The sequence below is a fragment of the Ictalurus punctatus genome, chromosome 6 (genome assembly GCF_001660625.3).
Source record: "Ictalurus punctatus breed USDA103 chromosome 6, Coco_2.0, whole genome shotgun sequence".
Lineage (NCBI taxonomy): Eukaryota > Metazoa > Chordata > Actinopteri > Siluriformes > Ictaluridae > Ictalurus > Ictalurus punctatus.
The window spans coordinates 23,902,512-23,922,448 of NC_030421.2; the positions used below are offsets into that span (position 1 = coordinate 23,902,512).

The 19,937-nt window shown below is 40.0% G+C and overlaps 1 long non-coding RNA gene across 9 annotated transcripts in view; it reads right to left on the bottom strand.

Moving 5' to 3' along the window:
• Positions 1-205: 205 nt before the first annotated feature.
• LOC124628248 (uncharacterized) overlaps positions 206-19,937 on the bottom strand; it is a 48,688-nt gene continuing 28,956 nt past the window's right edge. For 7 of the 9 annotated variants that reach the window (XR_008396585.1, XR_006982653.2, XR_006982656.2 and 4 more), the window contains one exon: positions 19,351-19,637. This is a non-coding gene — a long non-coding RNA (uncharacterized LOC124628248). Of the gene's footprint in view, positions 2,364-5,496; positions 5,634-8,070; positions 8,226-19,350; positions 19,638-19,937 lie in introns of those variants that run through there. The other 2 variants (XR_006982654.2, XR_006982655.2) reach the window with 2 other exon arrangements.

Here is a 19,937-nt window from a genome sequence, read left to right on the forward strand (position 1 = left end):
GGCTCAAACTGCTCTGGGCTATCATTTCATCCTTTAATTGTTTAATTCACCTATCATGATAGAATCTCATTCAAAATCCCTTGCTTCCTCTCACATTCATTAATAAAATAAAATACAAGACAAGACTACAGTGTCACAAGTAAATATATGTTTTTATTGTTTTTAGATAGATAGATAGATAGATAGATAGATAGATAGACAGATAGATAACAGTAATGCATTGAATAAAGCTTCAGACTTTTCTGAACCTGTACTGCTGTTTTACCTCACCAGTAATTTCATGTGATTAAATCAGTTACAGTTTCACAGTAATCTGTTTGTGTTTTCACCTGACTTTAATTTTAATATCAGTGACACTAAGTATTAATTGGGTTCTACACATATTAATTAGGATTTAATTTTAGGCTTTTCAATTTGAAGCCTGTATTCATATGTTTGCTCCCACTTAACACCATCCAACACCCAATTAAACAACCTCGTTACAATGCCTTGCGGGAACATGAGCAAATTAGCATGAACAGGTGTTGTAGTGCAAATACCTGCAGGGCATGCATTCCCTCAGGGACTGACCTGAATAGTGTACACATTCATTACAATGTCCTACTGCTGATAACATGCTAATGCAACCCTTAGCTATGGTTTAACTAAGTACGTATAATAACTGTATTCCCATTTAAGAAGCCATAAACTGGGAGTCTGGGAGTTTTTTTTGTTGTTGTTGTTGTCGTCTTGTATTTCACAGCTGGCCAAAAGTCTATAAACATGTCAAAACATGTGTAAGGTGTGGAACAAGTTGTGTAGAATGTGTTTAGTGTAGCCATATTAGAAGTACCTGCACCAAGAGCAGGTTAGGCAGCTGGATCAGTCAACCTGTTGTTGCTGCGCCAGGTGAAGCTTTCCAACACACACACACACACACACACACACACACACACACACACACACACACACACACACACACACACACACAGTTTTGTGACATCGTTCTGGGAAATGCTGTTCTTCGCCTCGGGCACTTCCCGTGAAAGCTGAAATGGTGTGTCACAATGGCAGCACATCTACCAGATGAGACGAACAACAGTTAAGACACATACCCTCGGGACGAAGACACATCTGCACAGACCAATTAGGGCCTGAGAAACTTCTAAAAGCTGTGGTTAGACTTTAGTTAAAGGACCCTGTTTCAAAACAACATATGTTTGTGAGCCACTCATCACATTTTTATTTCAACTGTACATAAAGCTTATTTTAATGGTGAAATGTAATTCTTATTGTGAACAATATGATGTATGTGAAATTTATCGCTGGATGCCCACAAATGCCTCAATAATAATTGGAAAATTTGAACGATTTTGACCTTGTGGGGACATTTCTATAGTCCCCTCTAAGAAAAATGCTTTAAAAACTTAAAAAGTATCAAATTCTTTCTTTTAGTTAATACGATTAGGTGTAGATATAGCATTATTACACGAATGTGTGTGTGAATGCGTGTCCAGTGCCATGCAATGTACTGGCTAGGCTTCAGGATCCCAGCGTTTTAATTCACTACCTAAGTGAAAACTACACTGCTCATAAAAGTGTTTGCCCTGTTTAATCACACTGCTTTTGCCTTTACAAATGCACCGTATATGTCATTTTAATAATAGTATTAACCATATTAGGAACAGTGGAGAGCTCAGTAGTGATTCTTTTATGTTCTTTTGAGTACACGCTCCGATGCTTTTGCTCTCGGCTATCTGAAACCCTGTAAGAAATAAAATCGACACTCTATACGAACAAGCCACAGCCATATCAAAGCAGGCCAGCTCAGTTAAAAGGTCACAACACCTCGCCAGCCATGAAAGAAGATATGCAAGCCTCAATCCGTGCTCTCATCATCCGTGTAACAGTCCTTATGTAAAGAATTTCACACATTATTTAACTTGTCTGACACTATCAGTGTAACAGCAGCATCTGAGCAGTGCTGGCAATGAATACAGCATTCTCCAGATAGAGAAACCTGCAGACGCCAAGAAAATCTGCTCTGATAAAGAGAGACAGAGAGAGAGAGAGAAAAGGTTGGTAAAGCAGGTCCAGGGGATATGCAGCAGGTGGAAAACAGTGTTGTTTAGATCAACGATCAGTACTGCTTGTCAGGACTGTGCAGTAATTTCTGTCCCTGTGGAAATGCAGAGGTGAGCTGTTATATGCTGTGGGACTGCCAGTCCTGTCTGATCACTGGAGAGTTCCCTCATCCACACCGTGACAGCGCTCCCTTGGCCGCCTCTTTGCGATGCCTGAATTTCATTACTCTGGGTATAATGAAGCCCTTCTCCAAGAGCACACGGCTCACTCTGGAATACCTGCAGAGTCTTAGCTCCTTTCTGCTTTAGTGAAAAAAGAAGAGAGAAGCACAGTGATTAGGAACAGCAGTAAGAGATGGACAGAGGAAGAAGAAAGAGTAGGAGAAAAATGAATACATTGTTAAGACGATTTATAGTGAGGTACTGTCCAGATTTGTAATACAGCAGTGTATATCTTGCTTGACTGGGTGTACTGAGGATTTAAGGTGTTTAAGAGGTTTTAGGTCATCTGAATAGGTGAGGGGTGAAGGGAGCTGGGAGGTGGTGCGCGTCCCCAATAGTAGATAATTTTGAGGACGCCACTGTGCTGAACTCTGGCCTTTAAACACTGCTAAGTCTGATAAAGCCTCAGAGCTGCTATCAATGCCCTCCAGCCACACCGATGATCCACATCCACACCTGCTATTGATCTGTGCAGCAACGATCGTGGCTCACTGTGACAGAGAACATGACAGGCCTCTGGCTTTTTCACTGCGGGACCTGCATGATAGTCACTGGCAGTCATTTTAAGATCAATTTCTGGCAGTAAGTGTAAAATATTGTTGTAATGCAATGCAAAATGTCCAAGGTCCATACTTATCCTTATTACAAAACAAAATCTGCATTACTTTCCTTTCAGTAGTATTTATATGTATTGATATATTTGGTTTGTGTCCATCATATTTTGCAGCCATGCTCTAAGCTACCTGAAATCACATATATGTCACATGTGATCACAAATTTTTCACATGTAAGTCTGTGAATGTGACCTGTTAAGGTGTATTTAATCATTATTATTATTATTATTATTATTATTATTATTATTATTATTATTATTATTATTATTTTATGAGCAATTAAAGCACATGTCCTACATGTGAAAGTAAATATATCATGTGTAAATTTAATAAATGTGTGAAACAAAATATGTGGAAAAGAAATCACACGTGAAGGTCATGTGACTTTTCTGTAAGGGTCTGCAAGAAAAATATAGACACATATAGACAAAATTATAAACATGATAAAACTGCTTTTAGACCTTTCTCTTTTCCACAGAAATTGCATGCTCTAATAAAAGACCATTTATATGCTGAGATGAGCTGGAAGGAGAGTGACAAATGAGCCAAACAAATGACGTTCCTGCTCCACATCAATATAACTTGAGTCTGCTGGTGAGCTGCATCACATCCCCTCACTGCTCCATGGAGCACGGCTGGGGAACTGTTGAGCACTTTTAATTATGTATATAATAAGGTTGGGGTCAACATATTTCATGCCAGGAGAATGATGTGTATTTAATGACTCCAATACATTACCTTCCATGTGTAATCTTACTGACGGAGTGCCTGTAAGTTTAATTACCATTAATCAGCATCAGGGTTTGTCTGTGTGGAGAGAAATAGATGAGACCGTGATTTGCCTCGCGCTGGACTGCTGTTGGGGGTGACACGCAGCACATGCGACAGCTATAGGGAGCTGCCTGATAGATAATGCTCACCTCGAGCCTGCCTAATAAAGCATGTGCCATGTTACAGAGTGTAGTTTTTACAGTGTAAGATGTATTGGGTTAATATAGTTACTCAGTGATGCTTACCTGACTAAATGCCCTTCATTCCGAATAAAGGCAGGCTGCAATCAGTTATGTTCCTAGACCTGTTTTTTTTTAATGAATAGTTTTTTGACCTCTGTTGTTGACCCTGGTTGAAAGGTTTAAGAGAGCTCTTTCTTGTTTGCACAGAGATAAGTGCAGGGACAGAGTTCACACTGGCAACCACTGGCTTAATAAACATATGAACTCTTTCAAATGCAAGTTACTTGTAAAAAAAATAAAAAAAAGAAAAAGAAAAAAGAAGTCCTGTTTATGTGCTTGTAGCAAATCCAGATTCCTTGCTTAAATTATTAATGCTTTAGTAAATGTACTTTTTCTAACCAACATGCCATTGCAGCAGCAAAATGTAATTCAACAAGTCGTGAGACTTCATTACAAGACTTCCAAATCCTTTTATCCTCTTCACAAACATTTGCACGAATGAATGCAAAGCCAAACATCTGTATTGATGCAAATCCCTCTTATGTTTGTTGATGTGCTCAACTCTCTGTGGTCCTGTGGCAAAACTGAGACAGAAGCGCAGGGGGCGGAACCCCCCTGTAGAGGCCCACAAAACGGCCCTGTGAAAAGCCACATCAATTTCAACCCAGACAAGTGCCGTCACACAGATTAGGCAGCCACAATGCAGCAGGGCCTTATCTCCAGCGGCAGGAGGAGGGCAGCCTGATCTGCGCAGGATGGAAACATTCTCACCACGTAATGGACAAAATCAATTGTTGCCCTCCTCAATCAATGCGGCACCTCGCTTGCTGCTCAGCAGCTTCCTGTGTAACTGCAATTCTCTGCGGCCTGTGATGGTGGTGTGGGGCGGCCATGCGACCAGGCTGAAAACAGATGATAACTGGCCACATGCTTGAATCGTGGTGCAGGTAAAAGTGAGCACGACTCACCTGGGTGATCATTCCTTAGCTTCTCCTGATCAGAGGAAATAGTCTCAGAAACTTCACATTTAAGGCTAAATTCATACACATTCATATCAATACAAACAATAAGCACGGTCACGTAAAACCAAATCAGAGTAATTATTCATAATCGCTTGGAACCTTTTTAGAAAAGTACACAGCTCAGCCAGCTGAGTATCTTCAGTAACGAATTATTTTTAATCGTAATCCTCTCCAGTATGTATTACTAGCAATATATAAATTGATTAAATAAATAAAATAAGACATCTGAATTTTGAATATATTATTCCGGTATGAGGGCATTTGATTAATTAGCATACTTGCTGTCTCATTTAGACACATTCAAAACTCTTCCCAACATCATTTTCCATGCTCCGAAAAATCTGCTGTCACAATTTCTTTTCTCTCCGCCGAGAATTTCACATTGTGAGAACAATGAACCCAAAATGTCTAAGTTATAATTATACCTGCGATGACAGATGACAGTTAAAAACTTAATTTAGAATAAAATCTCCTTTGACTGAGTTGTTCCGTAAAGAGAGGGATCCTTGCTTTATAATGGTAATTACTCTGCCATTTATTATTCTATCAGCGCACGCAATTAAACGAGTGCGCTGAGGACACAGTTGATAATAAAGTGTAGGGAGAGTGAATGCTAATTAACCTTAGAGATGGCTGCTCCTCTCTCTCAGTCTGTGCTGCTTCACCCCTCCACTTCTGCTTCGCTGCACTCCAGCACTTGGTGCCATGACTCAGTCAGATGGTAACACTAATCTGCCTGACCACCAGGGCCACGGTTAGCTGAAGAAGCCAAAGACACAGCAATCACTGAATAAAACAACTCTATATTAGTGGTAGGGCAGTGGTACTGTAGCTCAGCGGTTAAAATGTAGGACTACTGATCAGAAGGTTGTGAGTTTAAATCTCAACGCTACCACTGCTGGGCCCTGGAGCAAAGCCCTTAACCCTCAACTGCTTAGTTCTATTAAAAAAATGTAAATAAATGTAAGTTGCTCTAGACAAGGGTGTTTGCGAAATGCCATAAATGTATATTATAATATGATACCATTGATCATCTGTTAACCAAATTGTTTCAGGATGATGGCTACAACACACACATTGAGGTAATAATAATTTTGGTTGGGGTAATAATAATAATAATAATAATAATAATAATAATAATAATAATAATAATTTGTAAAGTAAAAAATAAAAATTAAAATGTATAATTTTAAGGAACCTATGAGTAAGATATTTACATTTCCCCCCCCTAAACTTTACCTACATAGAATGAAAAAGTTAGAGTGATATATTAAAACAACAACAACATTAAAAAGCCACAAGAAAATGTGATCATAGAGGCTCAAACATTTCTGACAAGAATTATATATATTTTTTTAAATGTACTCCATCAAGTAAAGAAAAAGGAGTGCCTGGTGAATAAGTTCTTGACAGAGCCTTTTTCACCTTTATATCTTCTTTTGTGAGAATGACTTTAATGTTTCGTGCCTGCGTTTTATGGCTCAAAATGAAAAATGCTTGAAGGTCTGCCAAAAAAAACCCTTCTTTGTCAATCACTTATTCTGTGGCCCTTTTAAGTGGATTTCCCCCTTTTCGTAACCAGTGGGACACCTGACAGTATGGGACAAAGCCGTGCCTCCTCATCAGAACAATGTGTGTGTGAGTGTGTGTGTGTGAGTGTGTGTGTGTGTGTGTGTGTGTGTGTGTGTGTGTGTGTGTGTGTGTGTGTGTGTGTGTGTGTATGGGGGGACGGGGGTTGAGTTGAGGAGCAATTATGAGATTAAGCCCACATGCTTTCAGCTGGACTTGATTCAAAGAATAGAATCGGAGAGCCACTTCCTCACGTCGATCCTGATCCTGACAGCTTTCAGTGGCTGGATCCGCTGCCATTATTCACAAACTTCCTGTTTGTTCTGTCCAAAAAAGCCCCATGCCCTCAGAACTATTACTGCAATTCCACAAGTTAATAAACTCTGAACAGGAGCATGTGATTTCTTCAAATATGCAGTGCTGTATTTGACTGAAACTTTTCTCCTTTTCTATGACATACAGGTCCATCCGTTTCTACAGCAACATTGCTGAACATGTCTCAGCATTTCACATTTAATCCTCAGACCTTCATCCTGCAACTTGTGATGTTTTCAAACTGGTGGCCATTTTTAAAAATGAGAAGTTTACATTTATTTATCGAAGAACGCACGACCTGGTAGATGGATAGTTCTTTAAAGAGGGAGTAAATCCGATCCTGGATAATAGCAAGTTATCAATAATAGGCGGATGTTGTCGGTCTTAGCTGTGTGCACATTATTTGCATCCCTCAGGTATCACATTCTCTTCAGGCTCTGGAGTAATGATTCTCAAATCATTCTTGCCACACTAGTCAAGGGCTGCGATCCTGTGAACAGCCCATTGTACCTGCGACTGTAATTGGTGAAGGTTTGACAGGGCCGAGAGTAGCAGCAGTATAACAAAGAAGCTCTTCCGCCAACGCTGAGGGATGATTTTCATAATGTTGGCACAGAGACGCTAAATGAGCACAGAGGTCTTGGGGTCCTGGCACTGAGTGACATGCGACCAGTAACACACTCTCTCTGAGGGCTGCAAAACACACAGCCTGCTTTGACTACACACACATAGCAGCGTCAATTAAGAGATTTGATGCTCTGTCAACACTGCTTTCACGACCAATTTGAAGTAACTTTATGGTGTATTTCATAATTTTACAATATCAAAAGTCACTCCCAATTATTTGTCCATGAACAAACAACTTGACAAATGAACTGGAAAAATGTTAATGTCAAAGCATCAATTTAGTTTTTTTTCTGTTTTTTTTTTTGGCAAGTCATTTTAACATATTTGGACATGAATACAATTATGTTGTGAAAATAATGGCTTGTAGAAGTGTCATGTTGCCAGGTGTTAAGGAAATGGCGTGAATTTGAAGTTGATATGTTTAAGTTCACTGGAAATTATGGACTACACACACACACACACACACACACACACACACACACACACACACACACACACACACACACACACACACACACACACACATCGGACAGGATTTGGCAAGACAATTGATCTAAATGACATACATATACATTATATATACATTATATATATATATATATATATATATAAAACAATTTTTTTAATTATTAAATGAATAATGATACAATGTTAGTAATATTTATATAATTAATAATCACAGTACCTCTTTATGGCTTTCAGTCTGACAGTGTGTCTTTGTTAACCTCTCTCTCTCCCCTTTCCTGCCTTCCTGCACAAGTCTTCATCCTCCTATATATTTCCTTGGCAGTCCAGCAGCTGATCAACTACCAAATAGACCAACCTCATTATCTGTGTTATCTACATCAGACACACACACACACACACACACACACACACACACACACACACACAGAATCTTATAAGATAAAATGAAAATGGAAATCTGTAACTAAAGATAAAAAAAAATATTAGTTATATCTTAATAGAACATGTAATATAACAAATATGTATAATGATGTTGGTCTAAGTATAATATAAAAATACAAGTACATGCAACTCTGAGAGCTCTGGCAAAAACACACACACACACATAGAGAGAGAGAGAGAGAGACTGAATGAGCGGTAGGGGAGTCTAATCCCTGTCCTAACATCCTGTGGTGAGTGGCTCATTTCTCAAATCACCACTAATAGGAAGATTCAGCACTTTCTGCCCTGTGTCTTTCTATCTGAACAAATGATGCCTGAAATTTTTATTCTTTTTATGATGGAATTTCAATAGCCTTCACTGCAAATCTAGTGGAAATTTTTGCATATCAAATGGGAAAAATTAAATGTTAACCATGTTTTAATGTGATTAAGGCTGACAGAGACATTATTTCTGCTAATCACTCAGAAACTGAAAAGCTCAAACACGGCCGCAGAACACACCAGGCTCTGTCTGTGCTTTTAGAAACACTTTAGCACTGTTTATAGGATTACACTCTGGAACACAGCTACATGTCAAATACGTTGTACTTTAGATCATTTTAAACGAAGAAAACACATGCACTTAACATGTAAAAAACAGCTTTAATAATTATGGCTGAAGTGAAAAAAAAATTTAAGCAGATGATTAGTGCTAGTATGTGAGTCTCAGGATGAGAGATTCTTAATGCAAATAGTTAATAGTGGTAGTGTTTTGCTTGTGTGTGTGTGTGTGTGTGTGTGTGTGTGTGTGTGCGTGCGTGCACATTTGCGTGCTCATTTAACTAGGTTACTTTCAGATTTTTTCCCCCTTGATAGAGGTGGCCTCAGGCTTCAGCTCTACTTTGATCTTCTTAAATGACACAGAGCAGGAGCAGAGGAGAGAAGGAGGGAAAGAAGAGAAATAACAGAGCAGGAGGGAGGGAACAGACTGGAGTACAGGTGCTGCTACCTGAACCTGTGTCCTGCCCCTTTGAGTGGCTGTATTGAGTGGAGCAGCTTAATTCCCAAAGCTCAAGCAGGTAAAGCTCCCATAGGGCCAGCGAGGACAAAGAGAGGCAATGCCGAAGCCTCTAAAGCCTCGATTCTCACACTGAATGCTGACTAGATAGGCTAAACCTCCATCTACACCCCCATAACTTCATTACACTCCCTCTCACAGCTGGACAGAGAATCAAAAGCACCTCAGGACATTTTTGTCAACATGGTCTCACGCTTGTAAATGTCGACAAGTTTGCATGAGTGAATTGTTATGAAGAGAATTGAATATGATTGGGTCGGTATTCTTTGCATCCATCAGTTCTGGAGAAGATTATAACACTCACAAATTCACTCATCTAGACTTACTACAGGGTATCCCAAAAGTCTACATACATAGGCGAAATGAACACTTTTGAGCAAAATGTCTTCCGAAAAATTTCATGCTTAGTTTAAAAGGATTTTTTTTTAAATGACTGTGGCAAAAGAAGAACGTATTGAAATCATTCTGAAATCAATCAACCGTGCCTGGTACTGGAAACTGTCGCAAGCTTGTGATGGACTTTAACAGGAAACATGGCGAGCACATCACACACGACACTGTTGCCAAACTTCTTAACAAATTTAAAAAGACTGGAAGTGTCGTAGACCAACGAGGAGTGGATGTCCGCGAACATCCACTGATGAAGGCACAACTGACATGGTTCTGGCAAACATAATCCCCTATGTGTGAAGAATTTTGGGACAGCCTGTATTATGATATATTCACTGAATGTCTTATTTTGAAATTCGTTGTTCCAAATAATAATTTAAAAGAGAGCCACCTACCGAAATCAGTACCTACTATGACTGGTATATTGGTGTACAGGATATTGGTGTATACATTGGATATTGGTGTATTAGATTGGATATTGGTGTATTATATTGGATCTTTAGTGTGGCAGAAAGCCATTTAGGATGTAGTTAAATAAACTAGTCTACACTCTTAAAAATAAAGTTTCCAGTTAGAACCAAAATTAGGAGAACACTTTTAAGTTGCACAAAGAACTTTTTACTCTTCAGAGAACCATCTATTTACTGGTGCTTTAAAGAACTCAGAAATGGTTCTACACAGCAGTGCCACAGGGAACCATGTTATCAGAAGTTCTCTAAAAAAAATACCTTAGTTAGTACTTTAAAGACACAAAGTAAGGTTCTTAAGAGTGATGCCAGGAGAACCTTTTCCACTCCCACTAAGAACCTTATAGGGTTCACTTTAGCCTGGTAAGGGATGATACCTTGAAGAACCAATACACTGCTCAAGAACCCTATACTATGAAAATGGTTCTTGACAAGAAGAAGGTCCTTTGCAGAACCTATGGTGATGTAAAGACCCATTGAAGAACCTTTATTTTTAAGAGTGTAGTCATGTTCATTTGAGTCTGTTTAAGTGGTGTGCTCAGAATTTCAACTGGGTGCTCAGCCATATCATTGTAAAAAATAAGCAAACTAATGCACATGACCCAAAGCTGAAGAATGTGAGCTTTCTTGCACTTTTCTTACTTTCATTTTTCTGACTGCAGCTGATGATCAGCTTGTTGTGACATGATCTTACCAGACATGTTTCCACTACATCTTCACTGCTGTTCCCTTCCACCCAACTTCTCCTCTTCTCTAGATGCATTAGAGGCTGTTAGTTTGCAGCTTTAGCTGGCATGCATGCGTGCTATCCACCAACTCATCAGCAAAACCTCAACTATTCCTTTCTTCCCCCTTTTTTTTCCATCTCACTCTCAGCTGAACTACTTCATCCTCTGTTTAAAACTGCCTCTTGTTTCTCTTTTGCTATCTCTTATTTAAAACATTGAAATCCTATCTTGGTTGTGCCAGGTGTATGAGGTGAGTGCGCAAGCCCCCCTGGGCAAGCGGAGTGATGGAAGGATGAGAGGAAGAGGGGATGAGCTGATGGAGGAGTGTGAGCAGGAGGAGTGTAGAGGGCACAGTGGGACTCCTTTCATCCTCACAGCAGTGAGTGGCTGCAAGGACACAAGAGCTGCCGCTTGCTGCACCCTGTGAACACGCACACACGTACACATGTACAACACACGCGCGCACACACACACAGTCTGCAGGCATGCCAGTTCTCTGCCCTGAGAGGAAATGGTTTCTGCTCTCTCAGACCCTCTTTATGGCTCTTTCAGCCTCCCATTGTGTCTCTGTTAACCCCCTTCTCTCTCTCTCCATCTCTCTCTCTCTCTCTCTCTCTCTCTCTCTCTCCCACAAGTCTGCATCCTACATATTTCCTTTACAGTCCAGTAGCTGATCAAGTACCAGAAAGGAGACTAAAAGAAAGTGACAAAGCTCAGAAATACCTCATTATCTGTGTAATCTGCATAACATACACACACACACACACACACACACACACACACACACACACACACACACACACAGAGAAAGAGGGAGAGAGAGCTTTTAATCATAAAAGTTCCAGCGCTCCAAGGGTTTTTTTTTAAAGAGAGCAACCAAAAGACCTTGAAAAATAAAGATCAGAAAATACACAAAAATACATCAGAAAATACACATGCAATGCACACCTCCACAACACACATTCCCCACACGCATACAAGCACATATTCACTTCATAAGAGGAATCTGATTTTTTTTTTTTTTTTTAAATCAAAGGATAAGGGAAAATAAAGTTGTACAAATGACATACAAAATCCAAAGTTAATTCCCCTTGATGCACTTAAAGACAAGTCTCAATGAAACTCTGCATTTTAAGGCCTTACAAACCCTTAAAATTTAACCCTGAAATGAGTGCCCTAGTCAGCTGGTTCTGAGCCTCAGTGACCCTGTCTCTAACACAGAACACATAGTCCAGATCAGCACTGCTTTATAGCCCAATACAAATACCAATCAGATCACCAATAAAAAAAGCAGAGTTTGGATTATAATGTTAACAGATCGTTATGAGAGATATGAATGGGCCTATTTCCCCAAATTTCCATCTTAGTCCTCAAAGAATAAACCGGTCCATAACTATTGGAGAACGCACAGTAATAAAGGATTCCAAGCTCAATAAAGGATATAAATCCATCATGGAAGAATTCATTCACAGCCATCAGGATAAGGTAATGTTAGACGGTAGCAAAAACCCAGAAGTGTTAAAAGATCCCCACTGGTGGAGTGTCTCCTTACAAAGCAGAGGCAGACAGATACAGATTCTGACCTGGTTCAGAGTCAGTGCCTCACCATTGAAAAGGGCAGACAGAGAAACAACTAGCTGTCCTAAGAGGAGAGACTGCACAACTCATTTCAAAACACACAGGCCCAAATCTCTAATCAACTTCATGACTTTACAAATCTGAGTAATTTGGGGATGGGCACACAGCATCACTCGCTTCAAAATATGTAACAACATGCCACTCATTGAAAGACAGCATATGACACCTCCCCTTTCCTACTAAACCCCCGACCTCCATCCCACCCCCACAATCCCTTCTCTTATTATAGCCCTTATTACTGATACTGATTTTACTGGATTTCTTTTTTTACGGTTAGTATTAATATTCTTAATATAGTTATTATTCTGACCACTGTCATAAGTATTGTTATTATTGATATTTCTGCTGCTATTAGTATTTAATATTATTACCATTGGTATTCTCTGTCAATTTTGTTGTTAATGTTCTTATATACACATATACAAGCCACTCTGAATGGAATTGAACATGCAAATGTATGCCCCCCCCACCCCCCACACACACGTGGTTTAAAAATCACACACACTGAAGCGTTCCCTGTAAAACGTTGTCCTCTAAATGACCGGAGCCACATTATCATAGCCAGAGTGTGGCTTGTTCGCAATTTGTGACAAAAATGAACTGGGGATAAAAAAAAGAAAAGCAATAAAACAATAACCCTCTCAAGAATACCTCTCCCAAAATAATTCTGTACCGAGGGCAACCGTGCTGTCACTCAGCAGAAGTGACTGCAGGAAAGAAAAGAGTCGGGGTGGCAGGAAGGGGGGTGGGGGGTGAGGCAGAGAGAGCAGGAGAGAGGAGGGGAATCATCAAGATGTGACAATTGTGACAAGAGCACGGAAAGTGTTGCAGCACGCATTTCTCCGTCTCTCGCCCGGCCCCGGCGCTGACAGCTTAATGTGAACCACATGCAATATTTATTCTCATCCACTGTCAGACTGTCGAGTCGTCCGACGGAGTATAAAGAATGTCACTTATTAGAATAAAGGCAGAGGAATGAACGGTAATCAAGGACATGTGTACATCAGGCCTACTGTCGCCCTCCCAGCCCTTGCTCTAGCGCGCAGCTCTCGCTCTGATAACAAGCTTTCAGGAGTGCTATGTGGCGGTGCTAAATTCATTTATTTATCTCATTAGGACTGGCAGGCCGCAGGACTCAGGCTGTGACATGTGTATTTTGTTATAACCCTTATCACCAAGCTAATAAACAAAGCTGCTCACCACAGCGCTGGCGATTGCACGCTATCATTAGCCTGATTAAAAACACATGGAATCTCCATATCAAAAAAAGAGAGGATGGGAATTACGGTGATTTTCAGGAAGAGCTCTACGATCAGTCATCAAGACTTTCCTTTTGAAAAATGAAAGATTCACCCATAAAGGAAAGAAGGTGAGTCACAGATATTAGAACATGTGTTTTGCCACAGGTCAAATAGATGGATTTGGTTTTTTATTTGTATTTTTTAAGTCTGATGTCAAGCTTAGTTTTCCCACGACCTTTGTAAACCTTTGTCAATTTTTCCCCCCAGAAAATTCTTCCCAATACACCTTAGAGTTTACCATGAGAAGGCTACATTTCTGGATGAAACAAAAAGAAGGTGATGTGAGCTTGTCGACAGGTTGACCCATTAAGATTTGAAAGAGATTCTGAGCAAAGATCATTGTGAGGACAAGCATTTAATGGGTTGTATTTGATCCCACTGAATGCCTTTAACCTCTGATCACTATCTCCGGTGGTAGTGCAGGTAATACATGAGCAGCACACTGCATTTATCAATGTCTCTATCCCACAGACGGAGCATTTCTCAGAACAACAAGAAGGCCTCAGGCACCGTCGCTCATCAAATGAGTCCTGTTGGGGAAAGACAGCAGGTCTGAAGCTCTTAGTTAAGATCTCATTACTGATAATGCTGGTACAAACACTTTCAGATGGACAAAATAAACACACACGTACGTACGTACATACACACACACACACACACGCACACGCACACGCACACACACAAAAAGATCTCACAGATACCTACCAACAATAGGAACTCTTTAAGAACAGACATTTATACTTGTGCACACAGAAAGAGAGAGAGCGAGAGAGCGAGCAAGCGAGCAAGAGCACAAGAGAGAACTTCATTAGTGGCATCTGCTTCTGTTTAAACTCTTCAGTCTTACTCAACTCTTTCTCACTCATTACTAAACCTATAGCTACAGGCTCCCAATAGCTGCTCCAGCAGACAACAGGAACTCTCCTTGTGGAAAAATAGTTTTTTTTGTATTGTTTTAATCAAAATGCCACAGTTCCCTAGAGATGGAGGCTGAGAGAAACATTCCCGTGTAGGACATTATGGAAACTCAAGCCTTAGACATCATTTCAGAATCACTTTGAAACCTCCAAACATTGATTAAATGCCAGCAGTTCCAAAAACATGAACAGAGCTGGTGGTTTTGCACTCTATAAAGTGTCAGTGTGACTGAACTGTGCCTTAACATCCTTAATTCACTTATATATATATAATGATCATGACTATTTCCTCCATAAGGATAGCGTATGTTATAGGGGGACATAGACAAATTTATTTATTTATTTTTGTTATGGTCCAGTTGCCTCTTATTAGACTAAATGTGCTCCGTCTCATAGTAGTGGTATTTCATTCATTTATACATCTTCTGTAACTGTTCTGCAATGTAAGGGCTGCAATGGATCAGGAGTCTATCACTGCAACACTGTGTGACAGGAAGACATCCTGGATGGGATGCCAGTCCATTGCAGAGCACTATGCACACACCGTCATTCACAACTATGGGCAATTTAGCTGGAGAACCCAGAGAAAGCTTCCACAGACATATGGAGAACATGCGCAGAATCTCCACACAGATTTGAGCTCAGGTTCAAATCCTATGAGGCGGTAACACTTCCCAATGCAACATGGCACTAGTGGTAGGTCAGCAGACTTAATTTCTCCAAGGGGGTTCTGAATCAATATCCTTTTTAAAATTCCTGGTTCAGCATTATGGGCGCACGGTGGCTTAGTGGTTAGCATGTTCGCCTCACACCTCCGGGGTTCGATTCCCGGAGTTTGCATGTTCTCCCCGTGCTGTGGGGGTTTCCTCCGGGTACTCCGGTTTCCTCCCCCAGTCCAAAGACATGCATGGTAGGCTGATTGGTGTGTGAGTATGAATGGGTGTGTGAGTGTGTATGTGATTGTGCCCTGCGATGGACTGGCACCCTGTCCAGGGTGTACCCCGCCTTGTGCCTGATGCTTCATGGGATAGGCTCCAGGTCCCTATGACCCTGAAGAAGGAGTAAGCGGTAGAAGATGGATGGATGGGTTCAGCATTATTTTTAACCAATCACTGTGATCTGGTGTCATCAGTGTGTGCACTGTTACAATTCCCTCCAGAACTTACAAGTCATAAAGCTAATCTTGTGAAGCTCTGTATTTCAGTCTATAAAATACAAATAAAGAATAAAGAACAAAATCCCTGATTCATTAGTTGTCCCTTGTATCTTTATCATTCATTTACACATGAATGCTCAGCACTTTAACTCTCTGGACTGCTGAGGCAAGCTATGGGTAAGTTTACATAACAATGTACTAAAAATGTTTTTGAAAAGTTTTGCGTACAGATGACAACATTGTCAAAACGATCCGTTGTCTCACGCGTTGTCTTGAAGTACTTGCGCGCATGCCTATAGACTGAACACGTAATATGTGTGCGCGTGACAGCATCATTTTCACAGATTCTAATTTTTGCACATTTACACATCACGATAACGACGATAACGGTATCGTTTTCAAAAAACTTGCACTTTGAAATCCGTTTTCAAAGTTTGCATTTTCAAGCCCCAAAACGCCATTGTCGTGTAAACAAACAGCCAAACCTCCTAAAAAGTTTTCCGTTTTAAGTTGAAAATGTCATGTAAACCGCCCCTATGTGTACAAACCAATAAAATGATTAGGCTCAAATTAGGACGCCACCCTACCGTTGCTCCACTGAATCCGATTAACAGTACAGAGCCACATTTAACGTTTCTCATGTCTTTTATTACCTCAGAAAAATTTGTTCGGTCAAATTGGTTTGTGGGCGCCTCCTAGTGCCGATGTAAATAAGCGGCAGTGTGTGCAAGGCTGTATTAAGTTCAACACGCAGCTCATCCGTGGTGAGGATGAATCTCGCCTAGGGCACCAAATGAGCTAGGACCGGCATTGGCAATGCAGACCTAAGCACTTTCTGAATGGTGAATTCTGGAAGGAAAAACACACACACTTGCATGCATGTTTGTCTTGCTATTCTTGTGAGGACCTTCTGACAATTATTAATGCTGTGTATACACCTAACTCTAACTCAGCAAAAGGAAACATTTTGAATATTTAATTTAAACAAACAAACAAATAAATATAGTCCCCTCTGAAACTACTGGAACGGCATGGCCAATTCATTTGTTTTTGCTGCAGACTGAAGACATTTCGGTTTGAGATCAAAAGATAAATATGAGAAGAGAGGTCAGAAGTTCAGCTTTTATTTCCTGGTATTTATATGTAGTTGTGTTAAACAACATAGAATATAGCACATTTTGTATCAGAACACCCAATATGTAGCCGAGCAAAAATATTGGAATATGCCGCGGACAGGTGTTTCTTGTTGCCCAGGTGTGTCCTGTTAAATTGACAGTTTAAACAATAAACAGCTCTGAACAGCTCCTCTTGGTTTTAGCCTCCAGTTCCACCTGTGAAGATTGCATTTGTTGTTAAAAGGGAAAAGCCAACATGAAGATCAGAGCGCTGTCTACGGGAGAAAAGCAAGCCATTTTGAAGATGAGAAAAGTGGTGAACTCAATCACAGACATTGCACAAACATTGGGTATAACCAATACAACTATTTAAATACAACAATTTCATGAATGTCCTGAAAAAGAAAGAAACCATTGGGGTGCTGAGCAACAGACACTGAATGGGTCAGCCAAGGAAAACAACAACAGCTGATGACAGAAACATTGTGAGAGCTGTGAAGAAAAATACAAAGACATACTTTAATTTACTTCAAGACTTATCTGGTCCTATACTTTTGCTCGCATAAAAATTGGGTGGTCTGATACAAAAGGTTCTATGTTTTATGTTACATATCTAGACATAAAAACCAGGAAATAAAGGCTGAAATCCTAAAATTTCATCTTATATCCCTCTTTTGATCGCAAACCCAAATGCCTTTGGTGTATGGCACAAACAAATAAATTGACCTTGGCGCTCCAATAGTTTTGAAGGGGATTGTAAATAAACAGGTAGATAGACAAAGAAACAAACAGTTTTGGGGGAAAAATTAATTGAGGGGTCCAGCCAAATGTCCCCATAATGTCAAAATTGTAAGATACTCCTATTATGATGGGGATGTTTGGTCCCCACAAAGATATAAAAACATGGGCACACAAACAAACACATGCAGAGACAGACAGACAGACAGACAGACAGACAGACAGACACACACACACACACACACACACAGACACACACACACACACACACACACACACACACTTAGGAAAAGCACCTTAGCATGATGCTTGGTAAGTGGCATTAGCACTCTGGCATTCTGGCTAGACTCACTCAGTGCAGTAACGCTTCCTTTCTCTTAAAGGTCAACACACCTACTCAAGAGGCTCCAATTGACTTAAGAGCACATTATAAAACTGCTTCTAAAAAGACTGATTCTTAAAATTTACACAAAAATCTCTGACCAGCTATTATATTGCATCCATTCATATTGAACACAATACATCAGATGGAAATGTCATTACTATAATAAATACAAGTTAAGCAAATGAGGTGAATAAATAACTAAATAAATATATTAGTGTGGTTAAGGGAGAGATGGCTGTGGCGTAATTAACTGAAGAGCAGTGGCTTGTGGAAGCCTAAATCGGAGCAGGTAATTTGTAGAAGGCCGTGCAGCGGGACAAGAGCTCATGGCAGAGTGCACTAGATGCCATTCCCTATCACGCAATGCCGTACGTAAAGGCACGACAAACATGGCCTTAATCATTTTTACAAGCAGAGATGTGCGGGGGGTATCCAGTGGCTGGAGGGAGAGAGAGAGAGAGAGAGAGAGAGAGAGAGAGAGAGAGAGAGAGAGAGAGAGAGAAAAACAGTTAAAGACTACCTCTGAAACATCACTTGTCCTGCCAGGCTTTGATCTCCCCACCGCAATTACACTAACATCCAAACGAGCATCCAGTCGCCACACCAACAGACTTCAAACATGCACATGTACACATTCTCACACACATGCCCTCTACTGTACTACCACTAGACACACTCACACACACACACACACACACACACACACGGAGTGTCTCCAGCAGAGACAACGAGAATGAAAGGCAGCTGTATTGGTTCTCTGATACTTGCATTAATGAATTTGGGAATATATGTGAGTGTGCGTATGTGTATATATATATACATACATACACACACACACACACACACGTATACACAATATATTTTATATATTATATATACATACATATATACATATATACACAGTACATAAATACTTCCTAACTGGAGTAGGGGGTCAGTGGGGCGTGTTGTGCTAAATTGATGCACTAGTGAATGTTTTGAGCTGCGGTGTGAGTAGTTGAGGTTTCGACAGCAAACCCCTGACTTCCTGTCAGCCCTCTTGCTCTATGTCAAGAGAAACTGAGACTAGGGACTCATAAGAATAGTAATCAATCATAATAGCCTTGCTCCTTTCTAAAAAAATGTGCATTCAAATGAGCAATGCAACTACAAAGCATGTTGTAAATGGTTTGAACAGATTTATTTTACTACAAGATTTTCCATGTCAATTATTCACAATTCTCTATATAATTAAAAAAGGAATACAGTGACACAACTGAGGAAAATGGCATTTTTGCAAAAACATGATCTTCAGATTCAGCTCCATTCAGCTGAGATTCATGGCATCAAGCCCTTATGCAAGTAATCGGCCAAGCGTCTGAGGGAGGGAAAGACTTTCTCGATCATTTCGCTACATGATGCAGGATTCTGTCAGACATCCTGAAGGTCAAATGCAGGAGTAAGGTCTTCTTCTTTGAGTTGGATTAGATATTAGAATAAATAAATAAATAAATAAATAAATAATAAAATAAAATAAATAACAGGTAACTTTGTGCACAGTCTAAATATGTAATAATCACACTGGTAGTAGTGTTAAAGGAAGTCTACCACAGTTTATATTCAACATACAGAAAAAATATATATTATTACTGTTTTATTTTTTTCTCAGTCTCAGTCATACATCTGAGTTGTATACCCAAAGTTATATATAGTTTTGGACATAAGAAAAAGACTTTCAGTAAATTTCAGCTTCAGGCAAGCTTAAGGCATGC